General features: G+C 40.0%; 1 protein-coding gene and 1 pseudogene across 1 annotated transcript in view; both read left to right on the plus strand.

The window, feature by feature from the left end:
• Positions 1 to 18,322, plus strand: part of LOC138024559 (uncharacterized) — a 169,732-nt gene that overhangs the window by 110,018 nt on the left and 41,392 nt on the right. The gene's annotated exons all lie outside the window — the stretch shown is intronic.
• The window catches only part of LOC138024558 (uncharacterized), a 52,141-nt pseudogene that overhangs the window by 19,315 nt on the left and 14,504 nt on the right, over positions 1 to 18,322 (plus strand).

An 18,322-nucleotide genomic window follows, 5' to 3' on the forward strand; every position in this document is an offset into this window, starting at 1 on the left:
TCTACGACGACGACGTCGACGAAAACGCCAAAAAACAATGATATCATTGGTTAAAAGAGCATAAATAATCGTGCTGCACGTGCAGCACGGATTTTAGCTCATATTTTTGCGGTTCTCTGCATGACGACGACGTAAAATCACTAAATTTTAGGTTTTGACGACAACGTGAGCATGCAACAGAGAATCTTTCATTCTCTATTTTCAGTCTGAAACCGCTTATGCCAATTTATTTTTAGGATACTTCGCCCACATTGTACGACGTGAACAAGATGGAATAATCGCGGAAGACATTTACTAGAGCCAAGTTCTATTTTGGGCACAGGTAACCCAGGCTCACTGTGTGTAGGTAAATATAGAGAACATATGAGGCGAAGTTTAGGTCAGAGAATTTGCAAGAAAATGGAAATAAAAAACGATAAAACTTACCATGTGGTGAGCTGTTGTTCTCTTTAATACGTACACGAAGTTTCGGGGAAAATGGTCCCCGTTCACCTTCCTTCATAATATAGTGACAAGGTAGGAGACGGAAGCCAGCTTATGGACTCCGATCGACCCAAAACAAGCACGATTTTTTTCGCGAAAATCGAATCCAGTCGCTAAATAAACACGCCAGGCTCGTGGAACATGAATTTCTCTAAACCATGAATCCACTGAAGCATCTCCAGGTAGCAACGCGAAGCCACCAGACTCCGTAAAACGCGTAAGTTAACCTGCTAAAATGGCGGCCAGAAAGCGTTGTACTCGCGAAGTGTCCAATTCAATATGGCACTGACCTCTAGACGCCTGGTGACGAGTTCAATAAGTTCTGGAGGGAGGGGAGTCCCACATTGCTAAAAACAAAAGTCACTGAGCAATCTGGGACTCCCCTCCCTCCAAAAAAAAAAATCGTGCTTGTTTTGGGTCGATCGGAGTCCATAAGCTGGCTTCCGTCTCTTACCTTGTCACTATATCATGAAGGAAGGTGAACGGGGACCATTTTCCTCGAAACTTCGTGTACGTATTAAAGACAACAACAGCTCACCACATGGTAAGTTTTATCGATTTTTATTTCCATTTTCTAGCAAATTTTCAGACCTAAACTTCGCCTCATATGTTCTCTATATTTACCTACACACAGTGAGCCTGGGTTACCTGTGTTTTGAGGTTACGTTTTCGTCGACGTCGCCGTCGTAGATCTTAAGGTCCCTAATAATACCAACTTTATTCATTCCTATACAATGAAAGAGAGAGATACCAGAGGTTAACCCTATACGAGGGTATCCGCCCGGATGTTACTGATCTAGCTAGAGTCGATTTTGATGAAGCCATCCTGACTCCCCTTAATTTTAAAAATGTGTTTAGTTTTGAGATCATTGCCGGGAGATCGGGAGAATTTAAAAGTTTTTGAGAATGACATTTTTGACTGTAAGGTGAGGATGAATGCATGGAATGCTGTTGGTTTCTTTGTTTTGTGACGTTTACGTTAACGTTGTCATAAGTGTCTCACTATCGGTCACCTTCATCATACCAAATATTTCAGTTTTAATGCTGTACTTTAATTTCCTCTTTCTGGTAAAGGTGATTGTAAATTCAGTTAAATGAATAATTTGATTGGTATTTAACGATTATGACTCGGACATACTCGGAAAACATCCGAGTAATCCGAAAATTAATCCATTCTGACTGAAAATAATCAGTATTTCGTTATTTCTTCGGTTATATTTTGTCAAAATATCCAAGGTTGAAGGCAAACAGAACAAAACAAAGATAGCCATTTTGTTTTGTTCAAAACGCTTTGAACTCCGATCATTCACAGCCTTATTAGTACTGACTGGGCTCCTGGTACTCCCTCCGGGAACGATTATGGTCTTTATGGCGGACCTTTGAGGATCATGAAAAATATCACTTCATTTTATATTTTTTTTTATGTATGTTTTTCAGATTTCATCGACCACAGAGGAACAGAATTTATAATCAGTTTTGCCAGTCTACATCCTGCCTTTGGTAGTTTCAAGGGAACGAATGTTTTGTACATTTCGTCTTATGAAAACTCAATAGTTCGACTCGAGGTCCCTTTTCTGAACCAAAGTGGCTCCAGTCAACAACAATATGACGTATTCCCCGGGAAAATTCGAGAAATAGCACTTCCTGGTGACCTGCGCATGGGGGGCTTGACCGGAATCGAGAACAAAGGTATTCGCCTCACCTCGGACAAACCAATAACTGTGCATGGACTTGTAAAAGCCGACGATGGTAGAGGCGAGGCATTTCTTGTGTTGCCTGTGGATGTTCTTCATACGTACTATATCGTGGCTACGTATTTCCCGATATCAAATGCTATTATACAGGTAACAGCCAAAGAAGATAACACGGTGGTCTCGTTCTCCCTTAAAACTGGGAGCAAAGGCGATGGAAGCGTTTGGTATGGGGAAAAATACTATGGTGATGGAGATGTAATAGACGTCACCCTAAATGCTCTGGATGTCTTTCAGGTCCTGGGTGCCTCAAATCTCACCGGCACTGAAGTGCGTTCATCTAAACCCATAGCTGTATTCTCAGGGAATGATTGTACATGGGTACAATATGACCGTTATGGCCCTCGAGTGTGCAATCAGCTTATAGAGCAAATACCCCCTGTTAATTTTGGGGGCAGCACTTTATAACTAGTCCAACGCCGAATTGCCCCAATGGCGACTTTTTCCATATCATTGCCACACAAAATAACACAGACCTTCGTATTAACAGGAAATTCATTAAGATACTTCAAAAATTACAAAGTCATGTGGTTGAGGCGCTTTGGAATCAGTCTTTGGAGATATCCACCAGTCAGCCAAGTCTCATAGTGCAGTATACCAAATTTAGCGAAGAGAAGAGCCCAACAATGAGTATTGTACCCTCAACAATTTGGTCTTCTAATGACTTCTCCGTTTATGTCGAGGGCGATGGATCGGGGGTGGATGGTGATGGAAGCTTTGTGAATGTAGTTACGCAAACACACTCACGAAGCAATCTACGCGTTCGAGGTCCACGTAAAGACGTGCCTATGAAATGGAATACACTTCCAAGCGGCTTTTCACAAGTTTCTCTAAATTTAAGTCGCAGTGGGTTGTACCACATCTTTCATAATAATCCCCTAGAGAATTTTACGGCTGTTGTATACGGGCAGAAGTTGGATTTCCGGTTTTCCTTTCCAGCAGGTTTCAAGTACGACTTGGGCCTAAAACCGGAATGTGTAAGAACAAAAACGATTGGGGGTGACAAAGTAGACAATGACTGTGATGGAAAAACGGACGAGGAACTTGCAAACGGGCGAGATGATGATGGAGACGGCTCCGTAGATGAAGACTTGGTCACACGTCCAATAGATGTTACATGGCCAGGGGATAAAGTTTTGTTCACGTGCAGCGCGTCATCCAATGTGGCTGATCCGCGAAATCCTGGATTCTTTCCAAAGATTGGAGTAAGCGAATCACAAGGTATATGCGCAGCACGGGGTAATGCATCAATTTGGCACAATGAGAGTTCGAGGAAGGTTCGAGGTTGTCAGCAAAATTTCACACGTAGTTGGATAGTGAAAGACGGTTGCTTGAATGAAATAAAATACAATCAGCGGATTACTATCATTAACCAGGGCAAACCCGTTCTTACTTTTCAAAGTAACATAACTCTGACTTGCAGAGACAAGAAATATCTGGACCCAACTTTTACCGGCGAGATTAACCAGGAATTTGATGCTTGCAAGCGACGAGTCAATATAACATTTATCGCCGATATGTCCGTAGGGGATTGCTCCAGGGGCGAAGCAAAGTTGGAGCGTGTGTGGATGGTAAAAGACAAGTGTCATAAAAATATGGTGGTAACTCAAATGATTACACTCATTCCGAGAGGTAAGTTAAAGTAATAAGTTAACAATTCCATTGCAGAACAGGTTACATGAAGAATTGTGCAGCTTTAGGGGTGGATTTCTACATACCTGGGCACTTTTATACCGACGCGACTGCGCGCCAGTTTTCTTTCGTGGATCTAAATTTTTTAACCTGGTACCACCGGAAAATAATATACCAGAATGACTCATTCCTGCGCGAGAAGCTGCACTGAATCAAGAACGTCATTGTGGTAGGAAAGCTCGTCGCGTTACCGTGTAAGCAACGAGCGACCCTCATTTTGGTATGAAATCAATATCCTAGCATGCTAGAGTGTTTGTTTCGCCGCAGGGGAAGGGATGGAGGGGTGGAGGAGGGGGGTAGGGGGGTGATGGAGGCAATTTCACACTAGTATTTTTGCTAGTGGGAGTTATATAACTGAAGGACTCGAGTACGCGGGAGCCTCCATGCGACCTCTCCCTATCTCCTTTATGAAAAGAAGTGTTCGCGTGCGTTTGTGTGTATTATCCTTTGACTAACTCTATGGAAGCATGAAGTGCCAGTATGTTTGGCTTGCAGTAAAAGGGCGTTGCCTCGCGGAGTTCACTGTTTGCGCTCCCATTTGTGTCGACTCTCTTTTCCACCTTTGGAATGAATTATAGAGCAACTTGTCCTACTTCCTGCCATAGAAATTCAAGCCAATCAATTTTTAGAGTTGGTATTTATTCGTCGCTTTCATTTCGCGTAATATTATTAGGGTTGAGCAGATTGTGCATAATTTTTAGCATAATTAGAGCAAAACGAGCATAATTTTTCAAAACAGCACTTCTCAAGCATAATTAGACGAGTTTTGCACGTGCTAAAGCATTTGAACTAAGAGGAATTTATTGCATTCTTGTTTTTAAGTGCTTTTTAGAGAACGTGACAATTACCCTATTTAGTGGACTTGGGATTTGGAACTACCGGGAACGCTATCATTATTGACAAAATAGCCAAGCATGGTAAACCAGATGCAGTCAAGACAATGTATCAAAAATAGCACATTTTGAGAAACATGCTAAATAATGTAATAATTTACTTCTGAATCGATATTATGTGTACCAAATGGGTATGAGTGTCATTTCCTTGACATAATTTTGGAATCTGGTAGCCTAATTTTGGATTTTGAGCATAATTTCTTGCATAATCAATTGTCAATACTAATATCCACAACATCATACCCGCCGAATCACGTTCTCTAATTAAGGCACACAAATGACAAAATAGAATTTGATTGCCCGACCTAACTGGAACCAGTGCAAGTGCCTCTCATTCCAAAGAAATTTCCCAGGGAGTTTTGACATTTCAATGCCACCGATGATTCCCAATTCGTCCCAGTCCTCAGCTTCAAACTTTATGCGCCAACGCAAAAAGGAAGTCGAGTCCTCTTAGACGGCCACTTAATAACGTTTAGGGTTGAGCCGATTGTGCTTGTAAAAATGGAATAATATGCTGCTACCACTGCTCCCAGTTTTATCGAATTATTCCAATTCATTCCAAACCTAAAATGTATTTACTTGTTGGCATTTTCAAATCATTGGGAGTTGACGCAATGACCCCCTCTACGTAGCTGTCATCTATCCCAGAATTCAAGTTTCCATTCGACTAAGCCCCAAGCAGTTATAGTTACGTCACCGCCGACGTGCTTTTTCTCTTAATAGGGATTTTACGATCTACGACGCGGTCGGTCGTCATCGAGAACGCGACAAAACAACAATATCATTGGTTAAAAGAGGAAAAATAATCGTGCTGCTCGTGTGGCACGAATTTTAGCACATATTCGTGCGGTACTCTTCACAACAACGACGTGAAAACGCCAAGTAATTTACTGTTTTGACGACAACGCGGGCGTACAAATGTGAATCATTCATTCTCTATTTTTACTCTGAAACTGCTCGTACCAATTTGTTTTTAGGATACTTCTCCCACGTTGTACTTCCTGAACGAGATCGACTAATCGCGAATAATTATCTCTTATTAAGCGAGCGGGAGGTCTGTATGGGAGAATGTTGACCGAGGTCGTGAGTACAAACCGAACGCAGTGAGGTCTGTACACGCGACGGTGGTCAAGATTCTCCCATAAAGACTGACTAAGCTAGCTCGGTTAATAAGATGTTTATTATATGGCAAACAAGAACAATTTAATTCGTTTAATGTAACTGGTTTGTACTAACTGACATTTTGCCTGCGAACGGCGATGAGTGGCGATGAGCTTAACTTAATTCTGCACTTCCGTAAAATAAGTATTGTTAGAAGAAAATACGGAATATTTTTGCATTTTAGTTTGCGGCTTTTTCACCGCAAAACACATTACCGGTTTAGATGCCGGTCTGAGTGGGAAAATCTAGACCGCGGTCAATATCGATTTCAGCCAAACAAACTCGTGACTTTGGTAGTTCCCAGTCCTTGTGAGACAGAGCCATATAATAATTTACGAAGGTGACCTTTTTCGGCGACGTCGCCGTTGTAGATCTTAAAGTCCCTTTTAGCTTCCTCTTTTCGTCCACCAATATTTGTAGCTTTCACAAGTGATGGTTTGCCTCTGACGTCACGGCGGCCATGTTGGTTTACAGAACAATGCAGTAAAATGCCTTTCGGGAATTTGATTCTATTATTATGCAAAACTTGTGGGGCCATTTTCTATTGTTTTGTACACCAACATGGCCGTCTCATCACGTGGATGCAAACCAAGAATAGGCCATTTCCAAGTTCATGTCTGCCTCCTCTTCAAAGCGAGTCTAAGTGCGAAGTTTTCGTTGTGAAAATTAGTTTCCATTCATATGTAAAGTAGAACTAATTACCATCACAAAAACTTCGCAACTGGAGCATACAAATGTGAACTTTTAATCTGAAACCGCTCGTCCGTCATTTATTTTAGGATACGTCTCTCACACTGTTCAACCTAAACGAGATAGAATAATCGCGAGGGATTTCTATAGTAGAAAGTTATATTTTGAGTATTTTGAGATGAAGTTTTTGTCGACGTCGCCGTCGTAGATAAAACGTATTATGAATACCGAATACCTGTTTTTTTGTTTTGTTTTGTTTTGTTTTTCAGGCTCAAGAACCACTAACTTTAAGATGTCCTTCAGCGTAACGAGCGAGGAATTTTCCCCTGAACTTACAGACAGAACATCAGCCATGTTTAAAACTCTGTCTTCAGATTTGGAACAGGAGGTATTGGCACAAATGATCACTAGATAATAGTTATTACAAAGAACTAACAAGGCCGTCTAGGGGGTGAATTTGAAATAGAGTTACAATGGTTTGATACCATATATGACTTTTTACCGCTATGCAAGGACATTTGTACAGCATCCGATACGATACCTCATACAACTCTCGCGCTTATTGCCGGAATGCATGGTGTCAAAGACTTAAACGGGATTGGAACCTGTGAAGACCTCGTAATAGCGGAGTCCATTACCGCGGCTCAAAGTCGGTCAAAATCTCAAGGATAATTGACCAGTCAATTACTCATGCCTGTCCCCCAATCATTACTGCGCCATAATTCTATTACTAGCCCTAAAGAACTCTATCACTGATATTATGCCCAGTGCAAGTATAACCAATGCTGCAGAGTTTTTTGCGTGACTAGATTGGTAATCGTAGTCATTTTCTCTGTTGATTCTAGATGGAGAAGCAATTCCGAACTTCCGAACTAGGGAATTACTTCTTAGCAGCCAAGGTCCTTGATTTCAGGTATGTTGGTTTGATCTTCTTGTAACCTGACAATTCGTTCACGAATCGTCAGCAAAAAAACAAACAAACAAACAAACAAACAAAAAAAGACCAACAAAACAAGTTGGGCATCCGCTATCGTTGTAGGGAAGATATCTGTTTGCAAACATTGCTTTTCAAATGTGCCAACCACAACCACAAAAGACCCTTTGTTTCGACAGCCAATGAGGGTCTGGTTGGCACATTAATGACAATAGGCGACGTCAACGATATCTTCCCTATTGTGGGCTTCTAAAACCCAGTATTAACGTCATATTACAAATTAAGTATTACAAAGTGTTGGCGATGTTTTTTCCTTGATAATCTCTCTTAATGTACGTTTGTTAACATTTAAGGCTTCTTGTGAAAGTTTGGGTAATCTTTCTGAAAGATTGCCAATAAAATAATGAGATATGGGTATTTTTTGCGGTCAAAGCGCCTTTGTAGTATCTCGGCGGCATTGTGCCATGAAAAAGCGGTATGTTGTTAAAGCAGTTGTTCTATGAATGGCAGGACAAGTAACCTATTTCGGTCCCAAAAGGCTGTAAGAATGTCCCTGTCCAGGGCGTTTCTCTCTTTGCTCGTGTTGATTTTCTTTTGGTTGAACTGAATCATTACTATTATCATCATCATTATCATTATCATTGTCATTATCATTATCATTATCATTATCGTTATCATTATCGTTTTCATTATCATTATCATTGTCATTGTCATTGTCATTGTCATTGTCATTGTCATTGTCCGAGGTCATCGTCAGGCAATGAATTTTAATCGGATGAAGCATAACTTATAGTACAAGAACGATAGAACAATAGAACAATATATACAATAGTACGCTAACAATAAATGTGAAATCTAAGTAAATAGTTTTGCCCTGACAGAGTCTGACTGCACATTAAGTGATGGTTTTAATTCTTTGATGTAGAACATCTCATGAATTAAGCAATCAAATTTCGATGCGCATTTCTTTAAGACACTAAAACTCGCCGCTGGGGGTGCTGTTGTTTGGCCATGATCTGCTAGGCGATGCCTCCCGATAGCTGAGTATCTATGTTCCTCAATTCGTTGATGCAAGTGACGAGCTGTATAGCCAACATAGCTCGCATCACACGAGCCACATTGAAATTTGTAGACGACTAGTTGTTGGCTGACTAAAGATGGTTTGGGCTCACGGAATTTAAGGACATCCTCAAGCTTGCGGCTGACAAAAACTGGCTGTAGATCTATATTCAGTTTCTTATTTAGCTGAGTAAGTTGGCGCTTCATAATATCGGCTGGTTTTAGGTCAAGAAATGGCAAGACGATTCTAATGGTGTTTTTATTATTATTGCTGGTAGATTGTGATTCAACATCTGATGTATTGATAAAGTTACGGATGGTTGCCTCAATCAATTCAGACGGGTATCGTAGCTTGTGAAAAATTGATCTTATGTTTTCACATTCTTTTTCAAACAGCTCGGTCGTTGAGGACAGACTGTACGCCCGGTGAAGCATTGTCTTGAGTAGAGATTTCTTGTATTTGTTGTCCACATGACTCTGGTAGTGCAACAAGAGGCCTTTGTTGGTAGTTTTTCTGTATACGCTTGTGGTAATCTTACTTCTTTGTTTCATCAAAAGCATGCCAAGGAAGGGTAGTGTGTTGTTTACCGCTAGCTCCATTGTAAATTGAATAGATGGATGACAGCTATTTAGCGTAATTAGGAACTGTTCTGCTTCAGCTACATCTCTTATGACAACCAAGGTATCGTCTACGTATTGTCTGTAGAATGGCGGGAGTTTGTCTTGTTGTTCTAGCATCTCCTCCACATGACACAGGAATACATTAGCTAATAGGGGCCCTAACGGGGAGCCCATAGCAACTCCGTCAGTTTGTAGGTATAGATTGTCATTAAACTGAAATAGCTGGTCTTTGGTGGCGATTTTTAGCAGTTCAAAAAGATCTTGTTTAGAGATGGTCAGATCATATGTCGCACAGAACCAGTTGTCCTTAAAGGCTTTTTCCACAAGCAGGTCTAACGTGTAGTCAAGCGGTACATTCGTGAATAGTGACGTCACATCATACGAAACCAAGATGTCATCCTCATTGAAGGAGAGCTCTTTCAACTGTTCAGCAAACATGAACAGTTGAAAGAGCTCTATAGATCTACAGCCAGTTTTTGTCAGCCGCAAGCTCGAGGATGTCCTTAAATTCCGTGAGCCCAAACCATCTTTAGTCAGCCAACAACTAGTCGTCTACAAATTTCAATGTGGCTCGTGTGATGCGAGCTATGTTGGCTATACAGCTCGTCACTTGCATCAACGAATTGAGGAACATAGATACTCAGCTATCGGGAGGCATCGCCTAGCAGATCATGGCCTAACAACAGCACCCCCAGCGGCGAGTTTTAGTGTCTTAAAGAAATGCGCATCGAAATTTGATTGCTTAATTCATGAGATGTTCTACATCAAAGAATTAAAACCATCACTTAATGTGCAGTCAGACTCTGTCAGGGCAAAACTATTTACATAGATTTCACATTTATTGTTAGCGTACTATTGTATATTGTTCTATTGTTCTGTTGTTCTTGCACTATAAGTTATGCTTCATCCGATTAAAATTCATTGCCTGACGATGACATCGGACGATGTCGAAATGTTGTCAAATGAATCTAGTTGCGTTTGTCTTTTTAATCAATTTTATCACAAGATCTAGACTTATTATTATTATTGTTATTGTTATTATTATTATTATTATTATTATTATTATTATTGTTATTATAAAGTTTCAACATCATGTTCTGGCTGTTGCCAATGCTGTCTTTTCTTGTTAGGCGAGTCATAACAAATGACCAAAGGCTAACAGAATTATCTCTTCTTCACATTTCCAACACTTTCCTCAATATCCTTGCAGTTCCCAACAAGGCAGTTTTTTGCATTACTCCAACATTGAATGGGGTCCCTAGCTTTCCAATCCACCTATCAAATCCTTTGGTGACACTTCCAAGGGCTCCTATCACTACAATTATTATTATTATTATTATTATTATTATTATTATTATTATTATTATTATTATTATTATTATTATTATTAGAATTAAATGACTAAATGAAAATACACAAGATTCCCTGCGACTCTGAGTTTCGTGCGTATGCACTCATCAGGCAGATTTAATGAAGAACAGACTTATTAGCTAGCTATATATACATATTTACGATGAGTAGAACAATGGGGTCCTGATTACAATGGGTGAGAAGGGCAGAACTGGGGGTGTGGTGTAAGACTGGCTGAGCTAAAACAAGCGCAATACAATAGCTATTGTGTAGGATAAGCCTTAATTGTTCTTGAGATAAAACTTGTTTTCATGTCGGCATTTGGATACAAGCTCGGATCGTTTGTTCAGTAGATTGTTGTTGCTGCGTTTAATTATATGAAGTTTTTCTGCTAAGCATAAATCACATCTTTTGCTTGAATTGTGATAGGGGCGGGCTCTTGCAATGATAGACCATGTAGTTGTAAAGCTGGTGTTGCTGTCTTTGAGTTGCCAGATGTATTTTGATAATTCAGTGCTATTAGAAAGTTTCCTGTGGGTGAATGTTGACTTGTGTTGAGTGTATCTTTGTCAAAAAGTTCCTTCAGTCAATCCGATGTAGTTCTTGGTAGTGGTTTGATTGGCTGTCGTAGAAGTTATTTGTGCATTATAGATCAGACTGGTGGTTAAGCATTTATTGTCGAGAGGGCAATTTTGTTGGGATCTGCAGTTACATAGTTTGCCGCCATTGTCGTTGATGTTGATAAGATCTTCTTGTTATGCTTGTTTATTATGGCTCCCATATTCTCCATACAGCTGTAACTTACTTTGATGTTGTTCATGTTGAAAAGGGTGTGATACTTGTGTTGTTGAGGGAAGAGTTTAGATACGACCTTAAGGAAGGTTTTGCCGATGTTAGTCTTCACGCTGCTGTTAAAAGGGGAATGTTACGCTTGCGGTTTCTACTTGGTCGATCATTTTGTCTGTGTTTGTTGTAGGAAAGGCTTGCTGTGTATCCACTGGATTTGAGGGCGTCGTCATAGGCAGTCTTAGCTTTGTTGAATTCTTCTTCGTTGCAGGAAATGTCAGAGATTCTACAGCTGATGGAGTCGGGTAGCTGCTTGATGATGTTGGGAGGGTGGTTGGATTCAACGTTAATATATAGAGGGTGGTCGTTAGGCTTTCTGTAGGGATAATACGTTCCGTTGTTGAGGTTGAATGTGACATCGAGGAAGTTGACGATCTTGAGGTTAGTTTGGATTGTGATGTTCAGTCCATGAGTTTTAAAATGCCTCGTGATGTCCTTTCTTATTCTGTCTGCCTGTGGTCCCGTGGTGTTTTTGAATACTGCCAGCCCGTCGTCTCTATAAAGTCCGATGTTTTCTTTTCCGTAAGTGCTACCTAAGCCGTTTAGGATGAACAGGCCAACAAGCTCACAAACCTCCGCGCCGTCATAACTGCCCATTGTCACGTCAAAAGAGCTGTTGTCTTTTTTAATCCACGCATTTTAATCCACGCATTGCCATTGCATTACAATCTAAACACTTCCCTCAACAACACAAGTATCACACCCTTTTCAACATGAACAACATCAAAGTAAGTTACAGCTGTATGGAGAATATGGGAGCCATAATAAACAAGCATAACAAGAAGATCTTATCAAATAACAACATCAACAAAATTGCCCTCTCGGCAATAAATGCTTAACCACCAGCCTGATCTATAATGCACAAATAACTTCTACGACAGCCAATCAAACCACTACCAAGAACTACATCGGATTGACTGAAGGAACTTTTAAACAAAGATACACTCAACACAAGTCAACATTCACCCACAGGAAACTTTCTAATAGCACTGAATTATCAAAATACATCTGGCAACTCAAAGACAGCAACACCAGCTTTACAACTACATGGTCTATCATTGCAAGAGCCCGCCCCTATCACAATTCAAGCAAAAGATGTGATTTATGCTTAGCAGAAAAACTTCATATAATTAAACGCAGCAACAACAATCTACTGAACAAACGATCCGAGCTTGTATCCAAATGCCGACATGAAAACAAGTTTTATCTCAAGAACAATTAAGGCTTATCCTACACAATAGCTATTGTATTGCGCTTGTTTTAGCTCAGCCAGTCTTACACCACACCCCCAGTTCCGCCCTTCTCACCCATTGTAATCAGGACCCCATTGTTCTACTCATCGTAAATATGTATATATAGCTAGCTAATAAGTCTGTTCTTCATTAAATCTGCCTGATGAGTGCATACGCACGAAACTCAGAGTCGCAGGGAATCTTGTGTATTTTCATTTAGTCATTTAATTCTATACACCGCTCTACACAAACGTGTATTGAGCACTCTTTAGCAGTGTTTGCTACAGTTTCTTATGATGATGATGATGATGATGATGATGATTATTAGGAGTAGTAGTAGTAGTAGTAGTAGTAGTAGTAGTAGTAGTAGTAGTAGTAGTAGTAGTATTAGTAGTAGTATGTTGTTATATTATTATTGTTATTGTTATGTCTTGTGTTATTAGTAATGGTAGCGTGAATGTGGTGATGTTACTAGAGATGCACTTGCAAGGCAATATCGACCCGAACCAAGTGCACGACGTTGCCAATGATATTCTCGGCGAAGGGGTGTTGGGGAACTTCCAAGTGGACAACGAGTCAGTTACGCTAACAGGTACATTTAAATGGCAAAATCGTTTGCTAAAAACAATTATATAAGAGTTTTCTGTTGAGTTTCAAAAGTAAGTAGGTGATTGCCATTGCTACTCTCAGTAATTAGCTAAAACATGTCACCAAATTTGTTTGCTCAACCAATAAAAAGTAAAACCAATACCGATGAGACCTTGGAGTAAATTTAAAGTGTTTACCTGAATATGGAGGTGCACTCACTTACTCACTCAATCATTCAATATTTGCTAAGTGCACTCCTTAGTGAAATAAGTTTTTAAAGCGGTTTTTTCCTTGACGGTTGTCTCTTTCATTCACGAACGGCTCCATTGCGGTATTTTCTTATTTCTACCTCCATTGTCTTATCATCATTTTTTAAATATCCCGTATCAATTTGAAACATCTTTGTTTTTTGTTTTCAACAGATTTTGATGAATGCCAATCGCCGGATTTTTACGAATGTCACGAAAAAGCTACTTGTATCAATACTCTCGGCTCCTACAACTGTACCTGCCCGAAGGGTTATTTCGGGGATGGATTTCGAATTTGTCACGGTATGCCAGTTAGTTAATGGATAATTACTGAGGCACATGGCATTATGAGAAATATTGCAGCCAGCTGAGGCCGTAGGCCGAATCGTTTGCTAAAAACAAGTATCTAAGAGTTTTCTGTTGAGTTTCAAAAGTAAGTAGGTGATTGCCATTGCTACTCTCTGTAATTTGCTAAAACATGTCACAAAATTTGTTTGTTCAACCAATGAAAAGTAAAACCAATACAAATGAGACCTTGGAGTAAATTTAAAGTGTTTACCTGAATATGGACCTTTTAGGAATGTCTGTGTCATCATCATTGTCATCGTCATCATCATCATCATTATCATCATTGTCGTCGCCATCATCATCATGTTCGTCGTTATTGTCATCGTCATCATCGTTATTGTCGTTATAGTCATCATCATCGTCATCGTCATCATCATCATCATCATCAGCGTTGTCATAGGCATCATCATCATTATCTGTATCGTCATCTTCGTCGCCATCATCATCATGTTCGTCGTTATCGTCATCGTCATCATCGTTATTGTCGTTATAGTCATCATCATCATCATCAGCGTTGTCATAGGCATCATCATCATTATCTTTATCGTCATCTTCGTCGCCATCATCATCATGTTCGTCGTTACCGTCATCGTCATCATCGTTATTGTCGTTATAGTCATCATCATCGTCATCGTCATCATCATCGTCATCAGCGTTGTCATAGGCATCATCATCATTATCTTTATCGTCATCTTCGTCGCCATCATCATCATGTTCGTCGTTATTGTCATCGTCATCATCGTTATTGTCGTTATAGTCATCATCATCGTCATCGCCATGGTCATCGTCGTCATAGTCATCATCATTATCATCGTTGTCATCAACATCATCATCATTATCATCATCGTCAACGTCATCATCATAGTCATCATCATCTTTAGTTTCCCCACAGTTAAAGGAGAAATAAATTACTTACTTGTTATGTAGGATATATTTCAGTGTTCACTCATTCGCTCAATCGCTCACTCACTCACTCACTCACTCACTCACTCACTCATTCAATCACTCATCAATTCATTCGCTCATTCTCTCATTCACTCAATCGCTCACTCACTCATTCGCTTGCTGAATCGCGCACTTATTCACTCAATCACTCATCACTCACTCGTGCGCTCACTCACTCTATCAACAATTGCGAGGTGCACTCTCTTACTCACTCAATCATTTAATATTTGCTAAGTGCACTCCTTCGTGAAATAAGTTTTTAAAGCGGTTTTTTCCTTGACGGTTGTCTCTTTCATTCACGAACGCCTCCATTGCGGTATTTTCTTATTTCTACCTCCATTGTCTTATAATCATTTTTTTAAATATCCCGTATCAATTTGAAACATCTTTGTTTTTTGTTTTCAACAGATTTTGATGAATGCCAATCGCCGGATTTTTACGAATGTCACGAAAAAGCTACTTGTATCAATACTCTCGGCTCCTACAACTGTACCTGCCCGAAGGGTTATTTGGGGGATGGATTTCGAATTTGTTACGGTATGCCAGTTGGTTTAAAATACCTGTTCATATCGTGTAGTGTAATGGAGTAGAGTGGTAATCAAGCAACCTCTTTCAGTCAATTATGGTATATCAACATCAAAAAGAGCAAGCGTTTTGTTATGTCAATAAAGTTAACGAAAGATTGAAATGATTCTCGCACTCATCTGGAGAATAGATCTTTTTGTCTTGTACGTTTTGTTTTCCCATTTCAGACCCTGTGATGTTCTCAAAGTAATCTTTTGTTTTTTTCATAAATTATGCGTACAAGTGTGTGTGGATATAGGACGTGTTTTCACGACAGCCGTTGTCTCGCTTAACATCCCTGAAAGTGGTTTGTTTGCAGACTTCGTTGAGCGACTTAAAAATGATATGTGTTTTCAGCGGTAAAATTAAATGAGGAGAGAGCAGCCAATGCAATAATAACAATAATAACAATAGCTCAGCACGCCTGTGGTATTTCCGATTTGAAATTGCCCACTCGCTTAAGTTACCTGGGTTGCTGGCTTAAAATTAATTAGAATTCAATTGCAATTTTTCCGAGTCGCTTAACTTTAAGCGTTTTGGGAAAGGAACTGTTTTCACGGAATTTTCGGTTGTCAGTCGCTAAGTGACCTGAAAGACCGCTCGTGAAAACACGGCCATTGGCACCTATAAATTTCCCAGATAAATTCGCGGATCGATCACTTCACTCTTTTGTCTATAACTTGCAGTTCAAATACACATTTCTTTAATTCAGTTTGTCGTCCAAGGTGGCCCACTTCTCGCCTTTTTCCTTTCTTGATTTTCTTAATGAAAAGAGAATGAAAACTGTTTGAGTACGTTATTTTTAAACAGGCATATTTAACTACTTAAATGTCTCAAATCAATTTGAAGATGTTAGTACCAATTAAATGTAGCTCTATCGTTCCGGTTACAAAGTAAAATACAAAAAAATCTGTCACGGCGTTAATGCGTGGGAGTCTGTGACGTCATCTCAGGGAAGACCAATGTCTTTAAAAGCCCGCCGCACACTTGAGGAAAGAGCTGAGCAAACTGCCTCGCGAGGCAGTTTGCTCAGCCGTTTCCTCACTTGTGCGTGTAAATTGTGGTGAGAAATTCGCCTCGCGTGGCCGTGAGGATAAAATCAAACATGTTTGATATTTTTGGCCTCGCGAGACACATTCCTCAATGTGTGCGGCCATCGTGAGAATCGTGCTGAGCTTGGTTTAATCAAGCATCCAATGAAAATACATGGCATACTCACGTGACTCCAGTGGTTCAGGATGGTGTCGGAGGAAGAAATTCCGACGTCACTGAAGTCACGTGAGAATGCCATGTATTTTTATTGGATGCTTCATTGACCAAGCTCAACTCGATTCTCACGATGGCCGCACACAATGAGGAATTTGCCTCGCGAGGCGAAAAATATCAAACATGTTTGATTTTTTCCTCACGGCCTCGCGAGGCCAATTTCTCACCAAAAATTCCCCGCACACGGTGAGAAAACGGCTGAACAAACCGCCTCGCGAGGCAGTTTGCTCAGCTCTTCCTCAGCGTGTGCGGCAGGCTTTTCATTAACTCAGCCTTTGGACAAAGGTTTAGCAGTTTAGTTAAATTTACGCACCTTGTGCGGCCAGTTAGAAGTGAAATCGCAATGATTTTACGTGTAATATGTTTTAATTTTTTTTTTTTTTGTTTTTTTTTTGCGGAATTTAAAAAAAATGAAGCACGCCGCCGCTAAAAACGAACTCAAACCGCTTTATTTGAAGATGTTTCCTTCTGGGGGCTTCCATTTCAAATTTACCAGAACCTCAAAACTTATAGAGAGTATTCAAAGAGATTCTAAATTGAAATAGAGAAAATATGTCTTCTGTAAAGTAAAAAAATTATAATTATGAAAAATATTTTGAATGCATTTTCAAGACACACATGATGTTACGGCCACCATGTTGCTGCTCCCAAAACAAAGTAACGGCTTGTTCCTTTGTTTGTTAATGAGCCTTCTTGTTTTTTAATATAATGCAAATGAAATGCAAGCTGGTTTTTTGCAATCATCCAGCACCTTAATGGTAACGCACTACTTATGTCTGGTGCCGTCATTGACTTTTCACTATTGATTTCAGCTCCACCCTATATTTGGAAGAGTGATCCGCTGATTTCATCAGGCACGGAGGAAAACGTGACACTTCGCTGTCACGCAAGGGGCTACCCAGAGCCGACTTTTCTCTGGATTATGCCCGATGACGAGTTTGTCAATGCGTCGAGTCACGCTCTTGAATTCGAAGTTCTTGATGATGATACTAAAAAAACAAGAGGGAAAATACTTCAGAAGGATGGCTCTTTACTGGTGTTTAACACTCGAGTTCACGACAGTGGAATTTACAAGTGTCGTGCTGTCAATGTGGCTGGAAGGGATGAAAGAAGTGTTAACCTTACGGTAAACAAAGGTGATAGAAACGTTTCTCTGTTTATGATCAAGAGGCTACGATAACACTAACTGCTTCTGCTTTTCCAGTTCTATTAAGAGAAAATTATGGAGTATTTAGGAGAGCATGAATTGGTTTGAGCGTACAACTTCATTTTATTTGTGGAACGGCGTTTTTACAGATCGAGTTATTTTTAGATTGATTTTTCGCGAAACCAGGCCTTTCCAGCGTAGTCTTGCATGAGAAATTACTACTCATGGGATTAAGAATGGTCACTCGAGAGAGTAGACTGCCATCAGTTGCATTGAAAGAGCGGACCAGGGTGGAGGAAGGTTTTATATTTCTTTTATTTTTTAACATTCTATTGGTTTACACTTTAATTTTAGACTATACATTCGAGCTATATATCGCTACGCTACCTATCTATGCTAAACACAGAACATCGAAGCTACACTACGCATTCAAGCTATTTGCACTACATACTTCAACATATTACAATACTACAATAGAGCTCTTCTTTTTTACTGTAGTAAGGT

Source organism: Montipora capricornis, chromosome 11, assembly GCF_036669925.1.
Source record: "Montipora capricornis isolate CH-2021 chromosome 11, ASM3666992v2, whole genome shotgun sequence".
Classification (NCBI taxonomy): Eukaryota; Metazoa; Cnidaria; class Anthozoa; order Scleractinia; family Acroporidae; genus Montipora; species Montipora capricornis.